The 25,443-nt window shown below is 46.9% G+C and overlaps 1 protein-coding gene and 1 long non-coding RNA gene across 2 annotated transcripts in view; one reads left to right on the top strand and one right to left on the bottom strand.

Annotated features, from left to right (window-relative positions):
• LOC138259315 (cytochrome P450 2B19-like) overlaps window positions 1–25,443 on the top strand; it is a 473,070-nt gene that overhangs the window by 339,829 nt on the left and 107,798 nt on the right. The window lies entirely within an intron of this gene.
• Window positions 19,129–25,443, bottom strand: part of LOC138259316 (uncharacterized) — a 183,291-nt gene continuing 176,976 nt past the window's right edge. The window contains exon 3 of the long non-coding RNA XR_011198707.1: window positions 19,129–19,459. This is a non-coding gene — a long non-coding RNA (uncharacterized lncRNA). The remainder of the gene's footprint in view (window positions 19,460–25,443) is intronic.

Raw genomic sequence — 25,443 nt, 5'->3', positions numbered from 1 at the left:
GGGTCCTGCAGGTCTAGGTTTGTTTTCTTCAATAATGGATGTATGTATGCCTTTTTCAGGTATCAGGAAAGGTTCCTGTAGTTAAAGAGTTGTTGATGATTCTTCTTACTGGTGTGGCAGCAGAAGTAGATAAAAGAATGTTCTTGAAGATGTGTGGGGGGACAAGGGTCAGAAGAGCAACCGGAAGGCCTGCTTGCTCTGACCAAATCCATAAATTTACTTTGTGATATTTGTTTGAAGGAATGCAGAGGCTGAGTTGGTTTGTTCTTAGCGGGGATTTTAGGAAAGGGGTTGGTGTTGATGGTTTTCTTCTGTTTTAAACAGCCAATGCGTCTGCCTTAATTGTGTAATGAGTTGCCAGTTTCTTTGTGAAATCTTGAGTAGTGGGATGACTTCCTTTCATGCATTTAGGTTTTTGAAATTCATTGAGAATTTTATAAAATTCTTGAGTTGCAGATTTAGCATTTTGGATTCTGTCTGAGTAGTACCTTTTTTTAGCTTTTTTGATTCATGATTTGTATATTCTGTTAAGTTTGTGAAGCTGCAGTTTGTCTTGGATGTTGTTTGTTTTGAGCCAGGTCCGCTTCAACCTTCTAATTTGTTGCTTTATCTTTTAAATTTCTGTGTTTCTCCAAGGTGTTGTTTTTCTTTTGTTCTGTTTAGTTTTTCTGAGTGATATTAGGATATCAAAAGCTTCCTGTAGCCACTCATAAAGTTATGAAACATATTTAATTGTACCTACATCTGTGTTGGCTGTTAGTTGTGTGTCTAAGTCATCAAAATTGAGTTTGCTCCATGGTCGATAGGTGCATGTATGTAAGTAGTTGTGGGGTGTGTTGATTTGTGCTGTTTTATGTTGGAAATATATAAAATGGTGGTCTGACCATGTTATTGGCATGATGCTATGAACAGTAACTAGTCCAGGCTTAGCAAAAATGACATCTAGGATGTGTCTAGCGATGTGTGTGGGATTGTGTACAATCTGATGTAGGTTCAATGCGAGTAGACCAGTGGTGATAGCTTTTGGATGGGGCATATTGGGTTTGTCAACCAAATATTTAGATCCCGAAGAATGCATAGGTTTGAGTATAATGTATTAAGGTTTAAGACTGTATCTAGAAAAGCATCTGGGAATGTTGAGTCCATAGGTGGAGGTCTGTAAAGGAGGAGAAAGTTACAGGAGGAAAGTGGAGTAGGGTGGCACGTGGTGAAGAGGGCTTCACAACCTTGTAATTAAATGTTGTCTGTTTTACTGAGATTTATTGCTTGTTTGAATATAATAGCTAGTCCACCTCCTCTCTTGCCTATACAGTGTTGTGTGATGGTTTGATAGCCCGGAGGAACAGTTTCATGCCACACTGGGGCCATGTCATCTCCCAACGATGATTCTGTTATGAATAGTAAGTCAGGTTGTGTGTCCGTGAGCAGGTCGTAGATGTGGTGCTTGTTTTTTTAGAGTGATCGAGCATTTATGAGCTGGCAATTTAGAAAAAGTGTGTTAGTGGCAGTGTTGTTTTGTTTAGGAGAAGGGTGAGCAGTACATTCTGAGCTTGTGGCAGGTGTGTTGTTAGTTGTAATAACTGTGTGAGGGCCACAATAGTCCTGTTTTTCAATATAGTCTTCCTCTTCCAGCAGGCTTAGGAGGCATTTTGTTGGGTCTGAGTGTGTCGGTGGTGGGCTTGGTGGCTGAGAGAGACATGAAGAGTGTACTTTTATTTGAAGGGTAGCGTTATTATGTAATAGATAAGGGGATGCGAAGTTGTTAAGAGTGGCATGTTGTTAATTTTGTTTGCGTCAGTTTGGTGAAGGAGTATGGGTTAGGGGTGGTAGAGGAGCAAGTGGATCATAATGTAAGACTCTAAATTGTGCAATAGATGAGAGGCGGGTGAATTCATGTTGCTGTGTTGGGGTGCTTGTGGCAGATGTTTGTGAAGAGTGAGAATGTAGGGGTAAAGATTGGTCAGGATTTGCATTCTTTGTGTAGTCATGAGAGTGGGTGTGGCAGAAAGTATGATGAAAGTTTGTGTTATTTTGATGTGCTGATGTGTGTGGCCTATGTTGTTTTTGTGTAATAGTGGGAGAGGATATTGATGTAGTGGTTTTCTGTGAAGGATTTGTATGTGAGTTAGTGCTGGTGAGTGGTATTTGAGTACTACAGGGGGTGTTGTATTTTTGAGATGAGTGTATGATGCGTGTAAGAGGGGATGGATGTGTGTCAGGGGAGTTTGTGTCAGTTGTGATGACTAGAAGAGGTAATATGTGCGGTGGAGTGGAGTGTGAGGATTGTATGGTTGTGTGTAATTGGTGAAGAGAGGGGAAGGGACTTTGTAGATGGTGTGTTGGAAGGCTGGCTTTAGGTATTGTCATGATTAAAGGGGGACTGGCAGAAACAAATAGAGGATAGTGCTGTTGGTTTGTATGAACAGGGAGTGTGTATCTGGATGGCTGAAAATAATGTACAATGTGGTTTTGTGTTGTGTGGGCGATGGCAGGTTGTGTTAATGGGAATGAAGAGAGTTGTATTTGCTGTGAGAATGAAGGTGTTTTACTGTTGTAGTTGTGATGGATATGTGTATAGGTGTGGTATATAGGGTTTTGTGTTGGTTGATGAGACATTGCAATCTGTATGAAGTCAGTTTGTGATGCAGGAGTTGGATGTCTTTGCTGATAATGTGTTTGCATGTTGATGGATGTGTAGAGGGTAGGTTCCTTTCTGCTAAATGGAAAATTGGGCAGCATTTCTGTCCCAAAGCCCTACCTGTCCCAAACAGGCCCAAACAGGCAACTGCCCTTGTCCTCTCTGCCCTTAGCCTCGACGCCCGAGCTGAGACACCCTGAGCCCCAGGTTTAAATATTCCTACTGGCCAATACAAAACTAGCACTAACCCTAACCAATCAGATTTGTAACCCTAAATCTCACAACCAATGGGAGACCCAACCCTATTCACCAATCATACCCCTAATTCGGACAACCAATCACAATCCCAACCCTAAAAAACAGGAACCAATAGGAATCTCAACCATAGTACCAATCACAACCCCAACCCTAAAAACCAGGAACCAATAGGAATCTCTACCTAGTACCAATCACCAACCAAACCCTAAAAACCAGGAACCAATAGGAATCTCAACCCTAGTACCTATGCTAATAGAAAGACCAACCCCAACAACCTATCACAACACCATATGCAACAACCAATAGAAACCTATATAAGGGCCAAGTTAACTGAAGGCTCAGCCCCTGTGGGAAGGGAGGAAGGAGCTGTTGCTCCATTCAGAATCTCTTTGGATACAGACAGGCTGAATCCACACTTCCAAGTTAGCAAAGTCTACTTTCCAGGTAAGGGAGAGATTGTGAAAAACACTCTGAAATACTGCTTGTTGCGCACTCGGAAATTTGGCTTTTTCACGGCAAAAGCAGGTGATGTAGACAGTTTCTAAACACAATTTAAATCACAGACACAGATTAAGCAGTCTACTATACACACTCTGGTTAGCCACTGAGGTGTATGTAACATTTTTACTTTATAAAGAAGGGGAGGGGGGCTTTATGCAGTCTTTTGCAACAAACTAGGAGGGAAATTTCAAACAGTCATGGCTAAAAAAACAGCAATTTAAAAGGCCAAGCTGCCTGAAACACAGAGAGTCTACAGTAAACAGGCACGGGTAGCAGTAGAAAACACTTTTAAACAAATAAAAGATTTCCCAGAAAAGTCTGGGGCTCCTTACCTAGATCTCCTGGGAATTCTTGATCACTGGGCTGTATTAGGGCGCAGGGAAAAATGCTGGACTCACAAAATGGTGGTGGCTGTCTTGGGATTTCCTCCACAATCTTAAGGGGCCAGGGCAGGTGTGTGAGGAGGGCTCAGATTGTCTGGGACTCAGAGAGCCAATCAGAAAGGCTCAGCCCCGGTGCAAAGGGAGGAGGGAGCTGCTGCTCTGTTCAGAATCTCCTTGAATACAGACAGGCTGAATCCACACTTCGAAGCTAGCAGAGTCTACTTTTCAGGTAAGGGAGAGATTATTAAAAAATTGAAATACTGCTTGTCGCGCACTCAGAAATTTGGCTTTTCCAAGGCAAAAACAGGTGATGCAGACAGTTTCTAAACACAATTTAAATCACAGACACAGATGCATAATACATTTTACAAACAAAGTCACACTTATTAACTAGCCAGTGGAAAGTACTCCAGTTAGGTAGACATTCTGCACAAAACGGTGGCCTCTTATTGGATAAATATGCAGGACATGATTCATTCTGGCGTGTTTGTTAATTCACAGAAATCAATCTTAAATGGGAAGCACTTACAAATACAAATAACGCAGGTGCCCAAATTGAAGTTCGACTTCTGTAAAGTACTAATCATCCTAATTTTTTGCACTTGGTCAAGGCAAAGCAAGTGTTTTTTTAGTACATTTCCATATTGATAAGTTATCTGTAAATCTTGATGGAGGTGTTTGCATCCTTGGATTTTTATAAGTGCAGTATCTCATGCAGTGACTGTGACGAGTGGGTTCTTTCTTGTCATCTGCTGCTGAGTCCAGAGATCCTGTTCTCCCTTTTGGCCCAACCCCAAATACATTAGTGATATACAATGTCTTTCCCCCATTTCTGTAGGAAGATGGACAGCTTACTAAAAGGACCCCCAAGTGCATTTCCCACAGGTTTGGGAGAAGCATTCATGATAAACAGGAATATGATCACATCTCCACCAACCAAAGTAGTACTTCATGAGCGCAGTGGGGTAGACCGCAGGCCAGGCCAGTCAACCCTTGCCATGCATGGCCAAAGGCTGTGCTTATTGTGGGGTTGGGTGATTATAGGAGGGTTGGCCACAGGACCTGGCTGCAGGCCAGGCCCTGCAGCCAATCTCTGGTGCACACAGCTGAAGGCCTGCTTGGTTGTGTGGCTATAGCGGGTTGGCCAGAGGGCCTGGCCCCAGGCCAGGACCTGTAGCCAACCCCCAGCAGTGCACAGCTGAAGGCTGTGCATGGCATGGAGTTAAGTGGTTATAGGGGTTGACTGCAGGGCCTGGACACAGGTCAGGCCATGGCCAATCACCGGCATGCACAGCCAAAGGCCATGAGCAGCTATTTTAAGATTAACGTAAAGTAGTTTAAATTATTTTGCATTTAAAAACCCTATAAATCCACTGTTAAAAACAAAGGTTACAGGGATGCTGGCCAGGCCCTGTGATCAGTCTCCGCTGCACACAGCCGAAGGCCTGCATGGTGCGGGTTTGGGTGATTATAGTGGGTTGTCTGCAGGCCTGGCTGCAGGCCTAGACCTACAACCAAACCACCCACAGCACACCACAGAAGGCTGTGTGTGGCATTGGGTTGGGTGGTTATAGGGGTCGGCTGCAGGGCCTAGCCGAAGACCAGGCCCACGACCAACTGCTACCACACACAGCCGAAGGTAGTGAGCTGCTGTGTTTGAATTAATGTAATGTGGTTGAAATTACTTTACGTTAAAAAATCCTAGAAAACCACTAAAAAAAGATTACAGGGAAGTTGGGCAGGCCCTGCGGCCAATCTCTACTGCACACGGCCGGGTGATAATAGGCAGTTGGCCCTAAGAATTCACTGAAAGAAACAAAGGTTACAGGGATGTTATGGTTAAAAAATAGAATTCAAACAAACATAGAAATTCACTTAAAAAACATAGGTTAGAGGGGTGTTATAATTAGGTTCTGAATTTAATGAAACAAAACCATAAAAATTCAGCAGTTAGAGTTATTCCAAGTAGCTATAACTCGCGCCCCAAGGTAACTATGAATTGTGCCCTCACCGTGCACTGCTAATTATCCCAGATATTACAGCACTCATGACAATTTTTATAACATTATCCAAAAATATAATCTAACCTTTGATTTTTTAAGTGAATATATATATATATATATATATATATATATATATATATATATATACTGGAAGATGCAGGATCACAAGAAAACAACAGCCAGCCAGGGCAAAAATCTGGATCCCAAAGGATACAAAGAGCCACAAGAAAATGTAATATCCAAGAAAGAAGTGACTCAAACAGATGATCTCATTAAAGAACAAAAATATATTTCTACTACAACGTTTCAGCTTCCGCCTTCCTCAGGTAGTACAAGATGGTTTGCTCAGTGGCTGCACAGCTGACAGCTGTCAGCTGTGCAGCCACTGAGCAAACCATCTTGTACTACCTGAGGAAGGCGGAAGCTGAAACGTTGTAGTAGAAATATATTTTTGTTCTTTAATGAGATCATCTGTTTGAGTCACTTCTTTCTTGGATATATATATATATATATATATATATATATATATATATATATACATTGGAGTGAACGCTGGTGCACGGTATTGGTATTCTTAAGATTTTTTTGTGCTCCACAGTGTGTGGCGGTGGTTTAGGAATCGATGGCCTTACGGAGTCTTCCTTCTAAACCATTGTCCTCACTATTAAAAATAAGTTTTATATGTTGAACGGCTAGCTATTTGATTTTCAAAATGTACAAATACATTTTTCAAAGTTATTACTTGGATAGAAATTATTTCAAGTTTGTTAAGTGTTATTTTTTTAACTTGTGCAACTACTGTGGCTGGCTGTGTGATATTAATATATAGTTGGTGTCCTTTGTTTTATTCTAGTACCTACCTAGGAGAAGGGTCAAGACCACCATCCTAGAGAGTGGGCAATGGGGTATAAGGCTGCTTCAACGAGTGGTGGTGATAAGTCCATTTCTGTTCTCTTTAACAACTGCTATATTTGTTAACTTATTTCTTACTTGTTTAAGGCTGGACCTCAGCCATTAAGGAGTTGAACCTATTTTCTTCAAAATGTGCTATGGGTCTACAAAATAATTACCTCCATTGTGCCATCATCTACACTTGTCATGGCTGCCCATCACCTAGAATTACATATAATATGCCAAAATAATGCATTCATATAACAGGGCTGACATTTATGTAAAAAAATGGTCTCTTGTATGTCAAGGTAACCATTTTGTTATGGCGCCCCTCTCCAATTTGCTACTGGTGTCCTCCCTCAAGCTAAGAGCTGCATCCAATGTGTTAGCTCCAGCATTTTGCCATAGGTACCTTAGAAGTCCAAAAATTACCTCCATTATGACAGGGCCAGCTTGAAAGCATTACACCACATTCTCACTTCTGTTCACAGTCATAAAGTCACTCTGACTTATTCACTTCAACTCACGTCCACCTACTTATTTATTCTCATTCTCTTGCACTCACTCTCAATAACTTGTTCTCACTCGTCTGCTGTTACTTTCACTCATTCTTATGCTGACTCACTCATACTTTCCTCCTCACTGTTATTCAGTCGCTATAAATTAATTAGGACTGTGAATCAGATCAACATAAACTAAAGGATATAAGGACTCAGTCCATCTATACCTATAAAATATGTTGACACAATTCCTAGTTACCTCACAGTGTCCCATCTGAAACCCTAAACTTACCAGAGTACCTACCAGGTGGTATTTGCAACCTCAAACATGACCACTCTGACTACTAAGGAAGTTGTGGAAACAGACCTAACCTTTTGTACTTTGCATTCCAAGGTAACACAAAAAAGAAATATGAGAATGTATTTTCAAACATTTATTGGAACAATTGCATTCTTGTATAGAAATCATGAACTGAGATTATTAGGCAAACAAAACAAAGCATGTTAACCAGCATTATGAGAATGGTAAAAAAGTTCAACAATTCAACCATGATAATGTTACTGCATGGTTACACTCCTATCTATCACTTCCTACACTATCAGGAGCATAGTGGGAGTATCCTCTTCCAGATAATTTGGGATTGCCTAACCCCCATACCTGGGTAAGATGTACCAGGAAACCAGGAAGCTAGTCTGATGTAGTGCAAGCTATTGTCTTTTGCAGGATCTAAGTCAGAGTCAGCAGGGCTGCATCTTGGTCACAGTGCACCACATTCCAAGATGTTCCCAGCAGATGTGTTCCTCTACTGAATGTAACACAGAGGCCGTTTATATAGTAAAAGCACTGCTCATATCTCACTGTGTCAGAGGTGCAGAGTTGATGCGATGATTTGTCTGTAGGTTTGGAGTTGTCGCCAAAGGACAGTCATGATACAAGGGCATCACGTTCTGTGTGCCTAGCCCTGGACGGGTTGTACAGACAGCATGACTGCAATATGATGCATGTACAGTGTTGTATAAGTAGATTATAGCATAAGTGTAAAGCCATGTAAAATGTCACCATCAGAAGAATATGGCACACTAAAATATGTCATCTAAAATGGAGTTTGTGTGGGCCTTCACATGCTTCACCACATCACTTATAATCATTTTCACTTCATCCTACTCTCCCTTATTCTCAGTCACTCTCACAGATTTTCTCATGCTCTGTCTCACTAATCTCTTTCACATCCACACTTCCCTCACTCGTTCATCCTATTTCACTTGCACTCACTCTCACTCATTCTCAATTATTCTACCTCACTTTAGCTATTAAATTACAGTTGCATTCACTGTCACTCACTCTCTAATACTCTCACTCATTGTTTATTCTTACCTATTTCACTCACTTTGCAGTCACACTTACACTCACTCACTCAGACTCAACAATTCTCACTTACTGATTCCCAGTCTCACTCATTGCCCCACGCTGCCTGTCACTGACTCTGACTCAACAATTTGCATTCACACATACCATCACACAAGTTCAAAAATACATGCTTTGTCTCACACAAACACACTATCGCCCGCAAGTATGCACACATACTTAAAAAACTCAACTTTCATCAAAGGTCCAGTTCTAGCTCCTATTGCTCTATTTTTTCATTCCACTGATAAGAAAAAATATACTATTATTCCCCATCAGTGTAATAAAACGATGGACAAAAAACTATGATGACGGAGCACTGAATCCCAAAATGGTGAGCACCCACCTTATTCTTGCAACTGATTTTGTGACCTTCTAGGCCAGTGGTCAATAAGGCATTGACAAGGATCGCAAGTAATGAGCAAGCAAGGGATTGCAAATGATGAGTATGCTATTGTACTACTGATAGCAGCACCTCAGTGCGTTGTGCTTGTGCTCAGGCTGCTCTTGATTCTTCATTCTGCCTGCAGAATGGTTCTACTGCATCTGCTGCATTACTGGGAGCAAAACCTCTGCTGCATGCTGGAAGCAGGATATTGTTGTCTTTCACATTCCCTTTGATTTGGTGCCGGTTCGCCTGTTGCACTTCTGAAAGGAGTGCCTGAGATGGGGCAAAACTACATTTAGGCCTTCAATATGACATTGGCGGTAAGTACTGCTTACCGCCATGCTGACTGCCGCCAACATACCACTGCAGCAGCGGATTACCGCCACCCATATTATGACACACACATAGCAATCCGTCACTATACAGCCACACACACAAGTCTGCCAGACCAAAGGTCAGTGATAAACTGGCGGTATACAAACCCACACCGTTACGGCAACAGAAAACTACGCCCACAGCATTATGACCCGCGAATCACCGCAGCGGATATTCAATGGCAGTAAAGCATTGGCGGGACATACCGCTGCGCTCAAAATACACACACAATAACAAAACAACACTACATTGGACAATTTGAATAACACACATCTGACACCCATACACACACCACACCCACAGGCCCACACCACTATAAAACACACCCACAGTACCCACAACCCTTTACGACTACAAACAATTGCCACAAGAGAGATAGCAAGACCACAGACAAGACCACAGCCACATACCACCATCACCTATATACCATCCATGCACCTTACATCACAAACCCCAACACATTACCCCACACACCCTCACCCACACCACTCACACTACACCTATGGCACCACAACGACACCCCAGGTTCACAGAGGAGGAGCTAATGGTCATGGTGGAGTAAATCCTCCGGGTAGAGCCACAGATATTCGGATCACAGGTGCAGCAGACATCCATTGCATGGAAGATGGAGCTATGGCGGAGGATTGTGGAGAGGGTCAATGCCTTGGTACAGCACTGAAGAACAAGAGATGACATCAGGAAGAGGTGCATTCCACAGCAGCAAGACACCAGCTCGCTGTACAGAGGACTGGCGGTGGACCTCACCTCCTCCCCCACAACTAACAACATGGGAGGAGCAAGTCTTGGCAATCATGCATCCTGGCAGGAGTAGGAGGAGGGCTGGACTCTGGTCAAATCTCAATTACTATCACCCTCTACCTGCATGCCATCACAAAGCCCCACCCTTACCCTCACTCCCATCACTCCACCATCACAACCCACTCCTCCCAAGATCAAGTCCTGCATGTAAGACCAATGCACGGACCCCTATCACAGACCTTCATGGACACCCATCATTAAACCATGCACACTAGAGAGAATCACCTAGCCTACAAAATTACTACTCTCACAAGGCAAAGCTGCCAGGGCAATAACAACCATAGAGGGCAATACACCCATGCACAAGATGTCACATGCAGAAACAATAACACTGCATTTACATCCCCCCAGCCCCCCCCACCCAATGTCACTGGAGAGGAGGTGCCAGCAACATCCAGCCCCTCCCACGCCCCCCAGAAAATGGCCACAGTGATGACAGCAGCTCTGGACGCCTGGATCTGGATGACCAATCTGGCCCATCAGGGATCTCTGGACAGTCGGTTACCCAGGCATAGTCCCATACCACCACAGAGCCTCCCCCCTCAGGAAACACCAGCACAGTACCCACCCAGCAGGCCCATACCTCTGTCCCCAGGACACGTCAATCAGCAGTGTGTCCACCACTACAGGGACCCCATGCCACCCCACAAACACAGACGATCAGGGGCCTGGGGTCAGTGGCAGTGGGCACACAGTTCAGGGGACAGAGGCACAGGACAACAGGGAAGCTGGGAGGACTGCTGTGCGACAGGGGGAGGACAGGCCCAGGGAACCGACTCTCCAGGAGACACTCACCAAGATCCTGAGAGCATACCACCATTCCCAGGAGATGATGGGCCAGATACTGGACAAGTTGCAGGAGACCCAAGTGGCTGCAGGAGGGACAGTACCTAGGGATCGGGAGGACTTGAAGGACATCAACACCACCCTGGTCACCATTGCAGGGGTGCTGGCAGAGATGGCAAACACCATGAGGGAGGCAGTGGCACACCAGCGGGCCCTTGACACTAGCCAAACCGAGGAACAGCCTTCCACTTCCGCTGCCGCTAGAGGACAGGAGGCCCTGCCACAGGACCAACAGGCCACCAGCACCCCTCCCCCTGCAGAAGGAGAACCACCCCGCAAACGGTCCCTGCGATCCAGGCAGAAGCCAGAGACAATTGCCACAACCCCTGCCAGGAAATAAGGCTCTCCTGATTGTCATCCTTGTGTGCCACGCTGTCACTCTGTCTACCTTGAACTGCCATTGCTCCAATTCCTATGTCCCCTTGGACAATGCACCTGTGATCCACATGGATTGTACTCTATCCTGGATGTTCCTCCACCATCACCTCAGCCCATTGCACATCTCCATCTACTTATTAGCACTTAAATAAACACCATTTTAACAAATACAAGTATAGAGTCTGTCAAATGATTGAACTATGTATTAGTTACACAAGCTTTAAACACTGCAATACAACTGTACAGTAATGTATACATAGGGATGACCTGTTATTGGCTTCAGTCAACACACCAGGAGCGATAGTGGGGCACAAATATCTGAAAATAGAGATGCCAAAGGGTACAGTAAGTGGCCACAGAAGTGGGAAAATCAGCCTGTCAGTGACAATGTCAAACACAAAACTGTCAATGAAAAGTGAAGTTACAGGCCCTCATTCTGACCTTGGCGGTCGGCGGAGAGGCGGCGGTCGGACCGCGAACAGACCGGCGGTCAAAAAAATGGCATTCTGACCGCGGCGGTCACCGTCGCGATCGACCGCCACTTCCCCACTCCGACAGCCACGGCGGTCATGACCGACGGGCTGGAGTCTGCGCACTCCGGTCCGGCGGTCGACCCAAGACCGCCAACGGTATCATGACCCTGCTTACCGCCGCGGTTTCTGGCGGTCGGGAACCGCCATGCGAACCATGGCGGTAGGCACTATCGGGGCCAGGGAATTCCTTCCCTGGCACTGATAGGGGTCTCCCCCACCCCCCACTGCCCCCCGAGTCCTCCCCCCACACCCTCCACCCCCCTGCCACCCCCCAGAGGTGGTACGAACCCCCTCCCCACCCCCACCCCGACATGCACATACACGCACCCCGACATGCACACACCCCAAACATGCACATATACACACCCCCTACACACACACATACACAACGGGGACACATACCCGCACACATACATGCCGACATGCGCACCCGCCGAACTACACACATTGCCCATAGGCACAGCAGCACTCCCCACCCGCATGCACGCACTCACACACCCCCTCTACACACTCACACGCACACCCCCATGCACGCACACATCACACAACACCCCCCCACCCCCTCCCCTCACGGACGATCAACTTACCTTGTGCGTTGGTCCTCCGGGAGGCGACAGGAGCCATGGGGAGGTGACCGCCAACAGAGGACTGCCAACAGAAGACCGCCACACAGAAATGTGGGTCGTAATTCTGTGGGCGGTGTTCTGCTGGCGTGGCGGTGGAGGTTGACCAGTCTCCACTTTCCCGCCGACCGCCAGTGTGGCTGCTGGCGGTTTTCCGGCGGAACGCTCCCAGCGGTCGGAATGCGCACAGCGGCATACCGCCGCGGTCGGTGGTCTTCACCGCGGTGGTAACTCGGCGGTCTTGCGAAAAGACCGCCAAGGTCAGAATGACCCCCACAGTGTCTTACCTGTGTGTCATTGCAAGTATTGTCGTATTTTTTAACTTCTGTTGTCCTCATCCTCTGCCTCCTCATTTTCACTATCCACATGGTCCACTGCTGCCACACGCCCATCTCCAGCCTCGTCCTCCTGCAGAAAAGGCACCTGGCGACGTAAGGCAAGGTTGTGCAACATACAGCATGCCACGATGATCTGGCAGACCTTCTTGGGTGAGTAGCACAGGGAACCACCTGTTAGATGGAGGCAACGAAACCTGGCCTTCAGGAGGCCGAATGTCCTCTCTATGATTCTTCTTGTTTGCCCATGTGCCTCATTGTAACAGTCCTCCGCCCTTATCCTGGCATTCCTCACAGGGGTCAGTAGCCATGAGATGTTGGGGTAACCAAAGTCACTTGCAAATATAGAGGGGACAACTGTCGACACACACTAACCCTTAGGACCCACACCATACCCATACACCAATACCTACTGGGTGGGAACCAGGGCTCACCTATTAACCTCTGGAGATGAGCCATCACATATGGTATGCTGCTATTCCTCAGGATAAAGGCATCATGCACAGACCCAGGATACTTTGCATTGACATGGAAGATGTACTGGTCCACCAGGCACACTATCTGCACATTCATTGAGTGAACGCTCTTTCGATTTCTGAACACCTGTTCATTTCTCCGGGGGGGAGGGACAAATGCAATATGTGTACCGTCAATAGCCCCAATAATGTTGGGGATATGTCCCATTGCATAGAAATCAGCTTTCGCTGTGGCCAAATCCTCCACCTGGGGAGAAATGATGTAGCTGCGCATGTGTTTAATCAGGGCAGACAACACTCTGGTCAGCACTATTGAGAACACTGGCTGAGACATTCCTGCTGCCAAGCCCACTGTCACTTGGAAGGAGCCAGTTGCCAGGAAATGGAGCAGAGATAGCACTTGCCCAAGAGGGGGGATCCCGGTGGACTGACGGATAGCAGATATCAGGTCAAGCTCCATTTGGGCACACAGCTCTGTGATTGTGGCCCTGTCCAGTCTATAGGTGAGGATAATGTGCCTGTCCTCCATTATTGCCAAGTCCACAAGGGGCCTGTACACGGGGGGAGTCTCCATCTCCTATTCATCCGCAGCGGTTGCAATCTAGTGGGCAAAACGGTGAGCAGCTGGTCAGTATTTATAAATACTACACTTCATTGCATGTTGTGACTGTAACAGTATATTGTTGGATAGGCCCAAATGGTGCCTATGTGTACTGTGATGCAGTTAGGTGCCATGGCCTGCTCCCCCCCCAAAATGGCGTCCACCTGTCCTGTATGGCGGGACAGGTGGAAATGAGGTAATTCCGCTGACGTTGTGCGCCGTTGCGGGAGGAGGTTGAGAACTGCAGTGCAACTCCTCATTGGTTATCACTGGGCCCTCTGGGGTGCAGTGGCCAATGGTGATCTATGCTGGTGGTGACGGTACGCACCGCCCCGGATGTGACTGCCATTTTCTATCTGTTCACTCATTTGCTACCTGACCTTCAACAGGAGAGGACATACACTGCAAGTGCTGCTGTAACCTGTGTCTGGAACCGACCATGGCTCGTGTCACTGGTGAAAGGGCCCCTGCCTTCACCACTGTGAGGTTTATGGGGGGCCATGAGTGTAACAGGTGGGACGGTCTGACTGATACCTTTTCCTATGTGTATTTCCCTGCATGTCAGCACCCATCAAAAAAAGGTATATGGCTTGCCATCGCCAAGGACATGCGGACCCTGGTGGTCTACGGCAGGCGGAGCACCCAATGTCAGAAACGGTGGGACGACCTGAAACGCTGGGCACGGAAGACGGCAGAGGCCCAGCTGCGGACGGCCTCCCAACAAGGAAGGGGTACCCATCGAACCCCAATCCCCCTGATGGCCCGCATACTGACGGTGGCCTTTCGGAGCTGGATGGGCGCTTGGATGCATCACAGCAGCCACAAGGGGGAGAGTACAATGCCCCAATATACTACTTGCGCGTGTTGAGGTGGCATCCGGGTGGGGGATGTGTGCCTGTGGGTGCCCCTAGGCCAGGCAGGACATTGCAGTGTAGGGCCCATGTTGGGCAGGGTCTGATGTAAACCTCCTCCATCCAAGGTAGTAGGCATCCACTAATGGGCAGGGGAGAGCTGCATCTGACAGGGCCCAGGAAGCCAAATCCACCGACAGTGAGGGTACCAGTGGGACGGAGGGCGAGGGGAGCACCACGACGGAGACAGGAAGGGACAGTTCTGACAGTGATACCTCCTCCGATGAAAGCTCCCTGGTGGTGGTGGACACCTCTGTGCCCACCCCAACTACAGGTACAGCCGCCACCCCGTACCGGCACTGCCCTGCCAGCAGCCCCTCAGCGTGTTTCTAGTGCACGCTCCCCCAGGAGGGTGGGCATCTCCGTCACCCCAGGCACCTCAGGCCCTGCCCCAGTTAGCCCTGCTGCCTTGAGTGAGGAGGCTATTGACCTCCTGCAATCCATCTCTGTTGGGTAGTCAACCATTGTGATTGCCATCCAGGGGCTGGCAGCCCATTTGCAACAAACATATGCATTCCTGGAGGGTATTCACTATGGCAAGGTGGCCCAACAGAGATCAATCCAGGCTCTGGCCTCCTCTCTGTTGACAGTCATTGTCCCTGTTTCTAGCCTCCCCCTCCAACTTCCTCTACCCAATCCTATTCCCCGCAACCCCAACCTATCCCAAGCACACAGGCAGACCAGCAGGCACATAAGACAACACACAGGAGTGGTTCAGGCAAACACAAGCACCACACATCATCCCACAGGCACTCACACAAGCACCATCCAGATGCAGACATACCAACATCCACTGCCTCCACCGTGTCCCCTCCTCCTCCTGCTTCTCCCTCCCAGTAGCACCTACACTCACACCTGCATGCACTACATCCTCATCCACTACCACCATCACGCCTATCAGTACACGCCCCTCACTGGCAGTCACCACCCCCACATCCATGCACACATCCCCTGTGTCCTCTCCCACTGTGTCTGTGCCCCCTCCTCCCAAAGTACACAAACGCAAGCACTCAGACACCCAACAGCCATCCACCTCACAACAACATCCAGCCCATGCACCTGCACCCAAACACAGCAGACACCTCCTACAACCACTTCCTCTGCTTCCACTCCCAAACCTTCACCCTCTTCCCGCCCCAATGTCCCTCAGAAGCTTTTCCTCTCTCCACCGTTGACCTCTTCCCTACCACTGCCCCCCGTCCTTCACGTCGGGCCAGGGTGGACAGAACCCAAGCGAGCATCTCAGCTACCCAGTCCACAGCAACACTAGTGTCGACAGCTACTGCAGGTGGGAGAGGATCCCAGGCACCAGGCAGCAACACTGAATGGGTACCTGAACCAGGTGTTTCAAGGAGGAGGCACCACCAGCAGTGTCTACCAAGGGCAAGGAGGCACCACCAGCTGCAGGAGGGAGGGGCAAGGGGCAATCCCCGGCTGCTGCTAGGAAGGGCAAGGGTCCTGCACCAGCAGGCCGGAAGGACAGGAGGCCTGGTGCTAGGACTCATTTGGAACCCCCACCACCAACCATGGTGGTTCAGTCATCTGAGGCAGCACGGCAAGGGCTGGAGCCTCCCACACCCACTACCAGCACCGCCGCCAGCACCACCAGCAGCACCACTGCCAGTAGCAGCAGCCCCAGTGGGCAGTCGTCTGAGGCTGCAGGGGATGGGCTGGAGCCTCCCCTCACCACTGCCAGCACCAGCACCTCTGTCAGCCCTGCCAGCTGCACCACTGCCAGCAGCAGCAGCCCCAGTGGGCAGCAGTCTAAGGCTGCGGGCGATGGGCTAGAGCCTCCCACCACCACTGCCAGCCCCGCCAGCAGCCCCGCCATTGCCACTACTGAGTAGCAGTCGCAGACGGCGGACAGTGTGTAGTCCTGCCTCCATGGGCTGTTGTGCATCCTGGCCCCTGCAAATCCTGTGGGTCTGACACCCAGGTGAGAGACTATGACCCTGCACTCCCCAAGATCTGCATCACAGGGCACAATGCCCCCTCCAGAACCAGTAGAGGAGCCATCCACTCCCCCATCCTCCAAAGGATGAAGCTCACTGGGCACAATGCCCCCTCCAGAACCAGTGCAGAAGCCATCCACTGGAGAGACTGTGGCCTTGCACTCCCCAGGACCAAGCAGTGGGCAAACCACCCACTTGAGAGACTGTGGCCTTGCACTCCCCAGGACCAAGCAGTGGGCAAACCATCCACTTGAGAGACTGTGGCCTTGCACTCCCCAGGACCAAGCAGTGTGCAAACCGCCCACAAATAGACTGTGGCTTTGCACTCCCCAGGACCAAGAAGAGGGCATGTTGCCCCCTCCAGAGTATGTGGGCAAGTCACCCACTTGAGAGACTGTGGTCTTGCACCCCTCAGGACAGCGCACAGAGCATGTTGCCCACTCCAGGACCAGTGGTGTTGTACCATCTTCCGGCTGAGGTGCCCCCCCCCATTCCCCGTCCCCCTGAGGTGCCTGTGTATTTTCGACCTGATGCCCCTGCAGTGTTCTCTCCGTGTTGTTGCAGGAGTGAGGTGGGGCTTTGGCTTATGTGTTGTGGCCCTGTGGCCCATGGACATTGAGCACTGGGCAGTGTCCCTACATTTGTAAATACGTAAATACGTTTGTATTTTGATGCACTTATTCATGTTATATTATCGTATTACACTCACTTTCTTCATATAATTTTGTCCTTGCATTATTCCTGAGGGGTACAGGGTGAATATGTAATTTTGTGCATCTGGTTGTGTGTATGGTGTTAGGTTGGGGGTGTGTGTGTTGCATGTGTGTCTCACTCTCTTTTTCCTCTCCCCTCCCTTGTGTGCTAGGCGGCAGTACTCACCATGGTCGTCTTCCCCGGCGTTGATGTTCATAATGCAGCAAAAGGTAGAAGAGCATCGGAAATATGTGCAGCTCCGGATCCATGGCGTTGTGGTTGTTCCCTGAGTCTTTACAGGTGAGCCCTTTGACTTCTGTGCAGTGTTTCCGCCATGCTTTTGATGTCATTGGTACCGCCCCGGAAAAGGTGGTGGATAGGCCGGTTGTATTAGTGTGGGTGGTATATTGTCTGCCTGGCTGTAGGCGGTTAACGCCGTGGTGCTTGTTGATTCCACCATGGCGGTCGGTGTGTTAAAGTGGATGTCTGTCTGAGCGGTTTCTGCCGTGGTCATAATTCCATTTTGGTTTCTGCCGGCCTGTTAGCGGTACTACTGCCTTTTTATCACCGACCTCCAGGGTTGTAATGAGGGCCTTAGCCCTTCACACACCACGCACCCTAATGCCAACTGCACCAAACTTGCTCCTTGCACGGAGCCCCTACACTCTGTGCTGGGAGCAGGCTGTAGTAGTTTTCTTGCAGCCATGGTCCTGGTGCCATTGCACCTGCTGCACTAAATTATTTTTGTAAATAATAATTTCGCTTTACTTTAGTAACACCCATCACAATGAGAGCTGCTATCACCCAAAAAATGTATACAGTGGCCATCACCTATCAAACTCTGAAATAATTCTAACTGAATCAAAACACTAAGGAGGCAGCAATTGAAAGTTAGTTACCCAGTGACCTCAGCTCAGCACGCAAGACCTGGCATCACTGGCCACTAGCAAATAGTACAGAGAGACCCTACCTTATCTTCAACATACCTCTGGATTACTCCCTGGTTTTGCGGGCGGAACATCAAACCTTTTCAGCAGCAGAGAAAATAAAAAAACAAAACTAACTGTGTAGACTGTCCCCACCCAAGGGAGACCTTGGGCTGGTGCTTGCTGATGGTCCAAATAACACATTTTTGTAACGATTTCATTCTCCAGTGAGCTTTTGCATGTATCTGTCTTTTTTGTTTCTGGTGCTGCTTTGCAACGGCAGGTGGTTGGAGTAGCAACAGCACAGTGTTAGGGGTTGCAAGGAGAAGGACAGAAGTATATGATGTCCATGAGTAGGCACACTGGAATTATTATTCTTATGAATTCTGTGTCAATGGGTGATCAAACTAGATCCCTCCACACCAGGTTATCTCAGTTAATGCTGCATTATATCATCAAATATAGTGTGCTGCAAAAATTAAACTCACCATCTCTTCCCTTGGCAATATATATCAATTGCCAGCTTGGTTATTCATTTATTTGAGAACTAGTAAGTATCTGGTGAAAGTTTCCCCCCACTAATTGAATGAATGTATTACATTTTTATACTTCTCATCTCTTTTCTGCATTTTATTTATGCGAGTGGTCCGCCTTGATTAATTAATGCCACTGACTGCAAAAAGCTGAGCCGTCTGTGAATTCAGTATAAGACAAAGGCCTCTGTGGCACAGAATAACATCAAAACAATACCAGTGGTTTTAGCCAACAAGCAACAATGTGTAACTGTCAGTCTATACATTACATGATCTTCAAGTGGAAGCTTCAGGATATTTTCTTCATTCCTGAGACCATCCACCTGTCCCCACACGAGTCTCAGGGTGTGATGGGCACCGCAGACCATCACCAATGGGAGACACCAGCATGGCTATGTCAGCAGAAAATGGAGGCCATAGCAGAGGTCTTCCGTGGCTCATTGTGCTGGAAGAGTAGGAGCAGGAGGCAGAGGCAGTCAACACCTCCAGAGCTGCAAAGATGGAGAAACACCAAATGACATGACAGTCCTGACACCACCATTGGTGATAAAGCCTCCCACCACAATCGCCAACCCCAACACTAGCCCAACCCCCTTCACCCACTCAAGCTTGGAGGTGCTTTCACAGGATGTGGTCCAAGACCCCCAACAAATGCAGGACATCCACATTTTACATAGTGCCAATGCTAAGAGTGACCCAGCCCACCCCTTCCTTTACATTCTTAGAAGAACACATCACAGGAAAAACAAGGCTCTTCTTTGAGAATGAAGCTGGTGAAACAGCCAAAGGATTCTCATTCTGCAACAGGCAAACAGAAAGAAAACATAGAGTGATTGGAAAATCTAAGACAGAAGCCATTGCCAATCAACATAGTGTACACAGATCTATTTATTTTCAAAAGTAAGCCTAAGGCCTTAAGCCTCAACTCTCATGAGATAGTTAAATCTGTAGAATTTTCGGTGTAGATTGAGGGAAAAAAGGGCACACTACCTATCCTTGCCCAACTATTGTTGCAATTACTAAGGTAGGCGGATGGGTGTGAACAAATTTGCATTTATTGATAGTCTCCTGCTGTAACAATTGGCCTAGCTTTTACCACAGCCATCACACCAAGTGTGAGATCTATTGATGGTGGAAATTAATTATCAGCATATCGCACAACTTGGGGGGTGAGGATTAGGGATATCATGAATAGATGTGTAGAAGGAATTAGGGAGCGTTAAGAGGTAAACCAACACAGCCTTCATCAAGTCCATGAGCACTTTGAATCTGTTGTGAAAAGAAGATCACAGTTCGGTTAATAAGGTTCAAAAGTCTTTCAGGACCCATACTCCCAAGAAAGCTAATCATGCTATGGTTTTGGCAGTTGCAGAACATCTCCTTTTGAATAACATAATCGTGGAAAGACGTATACTGCTCAAACAGGTGTTGCAGCATGTAGTAGGCTGATTTCTACTGGGTAGGCAAGTCCTGTATGAGGGCGTTTACAGGTTGTTAGAAAGCACTCTGAATGAACCTCAACTGCTTCTGGGCTTTGGATGAATGACTAAAATGAGTGCATAATCTTCGGCAGGTGACCAGTATGTTGCACACTATGTTTTATTTTTTTAGAAAGTCATTCACAATTAGATTAATGCAATGTGCTGAGCCCAGAACTTTGAAATATCCATCAGCAGCCAGTATTAATTCCATTGTCAGTGGCAACAAATCCAGTACTGAGATCCCTGGGTTGAAGCCATTCATAGACTTTGGTATTAAACTCATCCAAGATGTTGGCAGCTGTATGCTATTTCCCCGTGGTGAACATTGCAACTGTTGCATGGCATGGAATACCCTGAAAAGTATCATCAGAAGTGATACCAGCACCAAGCTTTTACTTAAACCCCTGGAAAGAAATCCAGTATGTTGTAATGCACAGGTATTCTGTTGCTTGATAACTGGTCCTCATGTCTGTTGTTATGTGGATGGAATGAATAGTGCCCTGCTTCATAGCGTTGCCAACCAATTGCAACACTTCATGATGGAGAGCTGGCACCCAATCTGTGTAAAAATAGGTCTGGCCGGCAACCTTCCATTTTAGGCAAAAGGCCTCCATAAACTTCAGAAAAGCCCTCTCCTTCCACAAAAGTATAAAGCGGAAGGTCAAGCGCTAACCTTTCAGCTAGCTTTCCATTTTGATAAGTAACTTTTCTGTGGATTTGGGGCCAAACTTTCTTAAAGGCAAAAGAAGCATTCTGTGATGTGCTCCTCATGCATGCTAAACGTAAAGAAGTCCCAAACAGGGGAGGAGAATTTTCTTATAGTGGCAAACCCTGAAGAAGTGGAAGTGAATTTAAGTGGTTTTGTTGTTTGTCCTTTTACAGAGCATACTGACACTGTCAAAGAGGTGGTGGCTGCAGCTTTCTGGAGTCTTGCAAGTATGGAAGTGGGTGATGTTGATGGACCCCCATGTCTTTAAGCTAATTGAGTAGAGGTGTGCGTTACTTCCTATGTGCAACTCATTGACAGTCACATTTTTGTCATCATGATCACGTTTCTCACTTACTGGACCCTTTTATATTCTCTCAGAGACTGATGGGTCCAATCCATGTCCAGATCATCAGAGGAACTTGGAGAACACAGGGGAGTGCTCTTTATTTTCCTTGCTAGAGATTGTGAAGTTGATGAAGGAAGAACAGTCTGGAAAACACCTTGCTTGCTCAGCAAGAAGCTCAAGCTCCCATTCTGCCCCTACTTCTAGAAGATCTGCTCCTGGCTGTGACTTCTGTTGCCCACTTTGCTCTGACAATTCTGTTTGTGGCTGAGGCAATTCAATTACTGATTCACTGATTCACTGATCTCCAAGACTGCAGTCACTGCAGGAGGAATCCTCCTCTCAGCCTCTTCCTGCCCAGAGGAGGATACAGCAGGTCTGTCACTTTTCTTGGAAGAGGATGAGGCGTTAATGCCTCTGGTTGCAACAGGGTGCCTCTTCTCCTCACTGGCCACTTTCATGGCAGGAATCTCTTTGGGGTCATCTTCTGAGTACTAGTGGTTGACACTTAGCACGATCCGAAGCACTTTGCAGAGGACTCATGTGTCACTGTCAGATAATTTGTGGACTTCTCTCTGTCTCAGTACCCTATGTGATGGCTTGTCTACCTGCATGCAACCAAAAATGAAAAAAGCGGGAAGTCAGTGAAACATGGGCAGTCTTAATCTAGCCAATGTAACACATTGAAATCATCATCAGAAATGGTTAAGAATATTGTACTCAAACCACCCATGAAGTAAATATTTTTCCCATAGAATTACACAGCTAGCATTTATTTTGTGTCCCTCCATTGGCTATAGGACCCCTATAGAAGGCAGCAGGAGAGCAGGGAACAAAAAATTAATAAGTCACTTAAATAACTAAATAATGTCCCTTCAAGGTCCTTGCGATCTCAAGGAGGGGCAGAGAAAACGTGAATAATTTTAACTCATTGCTGGTGTCCATCCAAGACCCATGGGAACCCCTTTGGATGCCAGGAAGTTCAGGGAGAACTCAATTAAATTAATTAAATAATTGCTAATGTGCAGTGCTCCCGCCCTCTCCAGGGCCTATGGGGAATCTCCGAGAAGCAAGAAAGGCAGGCAAAAAACAAATAAAAAGATAAAAAAACAACACTGTACTACATCCAGTTGCAAGCACAAATACATATATCGGGAAAGAAATGTAAAAATGACAAAAAATTAAAACCACCACATGACCAGCCAAGAAAGAAGCATGGAGATCAAAGAACACTTTTCTGCCTACTACAAACACATTCACTGGCTACACAAAATGTCCACCACCACATGGACAGTAAAGAAGGAGATCAGCAGAACATAGAACATCTGGCTCCTTATCACAAACAGACACATTGGCTACACAAAATGACCACACCTGCATGGCCAGCAAAGAATGAGACATGGAGAACAAAGATGATATTTGCCCTGTCCTCCCTGGAGGACCTTCACCCCCAAAACACATCTTGTAGCATTTCAGAGAAAGTATTGTAAAGATATATATTATTTAACCAAAATGTCTCTGGGCACACATATTGAACTGCCCTCACCAACCACCATTAAGTAAGCAATGCCAAACACAAAACTTAAATTAACTTTAAAAATTCTCCAACCTCAAACAACCCGAGGCAACATCAATCCACCCTACAAAATAATATTACATGTTGTCGAAAAAAAGTAAACCACAATATATCAGCAATGTCACACAAAAACAAAATCAGAAGAAATGGTGGGCAGCCACATGGGGAAGAAGCAGAGAACAAAGGAAGATCTGTGGCTACATGGGGTTTGTCACCATGAACCACAACGATTCTAGCCACCAGCAGGCACATACAGAGAAGAAATAAAGTGCATTTTGCATTTAGTACAAGACCATCCACAGCCCTTAAATGTTTTAAAAACATATCACACAACAGTGAGAATGTGAAAAATGCATCTAAATATTATCCAAGGCCTACTGAAGGGCATACTGGCTGCAAACAGTAAAATGGTGAAAACGTATATTTAACCTCATGCCTCCACTATCCGATAAATGTGCAGACATTTTCCCTTAAAAAAGTTAATTTCACATGAGCCCCTACCAGCCAACAATGATTCAAATGAAAAAACACAAATAAAATAAAATAAAATTAGTGGTGCATGCCCTCCCACAAAACAACACACATTTAGCAGAGTGCTGCATTGAACTTGCTTGATTTTCTCAAAAAGTGAAGATTCCAAGTGTGTGGCTGCAGCAGAGGTAACAGACAAAAAGAAAGTGCTGCTTTCCTCTGTGTATGTAAGAAGGCTACTTTGCTGTACCAAAAAGGACTGCTTAGCTGCCCTGATGTCTGCCCTGAGACCCCAGAGGTCTGCTTTGTTGCTTGTGCCCTGCACTTCTCTTTCAACCCAGGACTACCAGAGGAGCTCCATGGGCTGGTTGGCTGGTCTTATGATCAGCACCTCAGGGACAGAAAAGGATCCAACCATCAGGAACCCGCACCTGGACCCAGTCTAAGTCCTAACCCTCCACGTAGTGCCTTTACAGTCCTGGACCCTTGGTAGTGGTGCTAAGGGTAACTAGATAGCGCAAACCCAACACTTGGAACTTAAAAGGCTTTTGACCAAAAAGCACTTTGAGAACTGAGAGAAGACTGGGACATACATGCTTGTCGATCCGCTCAAGGTGCATGGGTGTTCATCCTGACTTCCTGGCAGCTCCTGCTACATTCTTCTCTGCCGCAGCAAATTGTGTTTAGTAGTTAGAAATGGTATCTGGCCTTCTGGAGCCATCATCGGCTACAGCCTGCAGCTTCGTCCTACTGGAGACACCGCAAACCCCTTGGACACCGCCAACTGTCTTGCCCGCTAAACTGTACCTTCTCAGTCATTTTTCTATAAAATTTCTTCTAAGTACGAAGGTAAGCGGAGAACTTGCTCAATCCACTTCTTTTATCCGACCTGATCTCCATCGTGGTCGGTCATAACTTTGAGCTTTGCCCCGGTCTTATGCGACTAGATGTCTGTGGTGGGAGTCTGTGGAGTTTCTCCAGGCCAGCTGTGTAGCACAGCAGAGTTGGAGAAACCTAAGTGGCCATGTGTGGTTGGCTGGCCTGAGATTGGTGGCCAAACACACATGCGCTCTTAGTGCACAGATTCCACTCCCCGTTCCCGTGGCCCAGCTCTGCCCCTATCTGCACCTACAGTTGGCTCAGCCAGCAGCTGAAAGATAAAACGATAATGAAATATTGTTATATCTTTCAGATCCTGGCCCAGCCAGGGGGGCGAAGCTCCTTTGCTACTGCGAAAGAGCCACCCCTGGTAATTGGGTCTGCCACAAGTCTTGGTTCAATGAACTGAAGACAGATATAAGTACTTAAGGCCAGTCATATATGTGGACAAGGGCATTTCAGAGTGACAGAAGCATCGAACCCACAAGGTACATATGTTTATTATAGAGATTAATATGCTCTGGTGAGACTTATGGCTATACATGACAGGGAACCAGGCTTTTGATGGATGACTTATGGACAGAGCAGTACATGCATTCTCTCGAAGTGACCAAAACTAGTGCAATTTTGGATAGAAAGGTTGGACAACATTGATAGTAGGTTTTTCGTTCCTAGAGTGCCTACTCATGTCCTTCTAGAAAGGCAGTAGTTAAGCATTGTCAAAGCTGTGACTTGCCTTATCAGTTACCAAAAATGTAATTCGTTATGCACTTCCAGGAAGGATGATTTGGTTCACATTCTCGAAATAAACAATTCTGGGACATATTTATACTCTGCGCTGAATTTGCATCATTTTGTTGATGCAAGTTCGGCGCAAACTTAACTCCATATTTATATTTTGACGCTAGACCCGTCTAGCGTCAAAATATAGGAGTTAACGTCATTTTTTGGATACGTGAAACCACCTTGTGTCAATGAGATGCAAGGTAGGCGTTCCCGTAAAAAAAATGACTCTA

Source organism: Pleurodeles waltl, chromosome 9 (genome assembly GCF_031143425.1).
Source record: "Pleurodeles waltl isolate 20211129_DDA chromosome 9, aPleWal1.hap1.20221129, whole genome shotgun sequence".
Classification (NCBI taxonomy): Eukaryota; Metazoa; Chordata; class Amphibia; order Caudata; family Salamandridae; genus Pleurodeles; species Pleurodeles waltl.
This window is presented reverse-complemented; position numbering and strand designations above follow the sequence as displayed.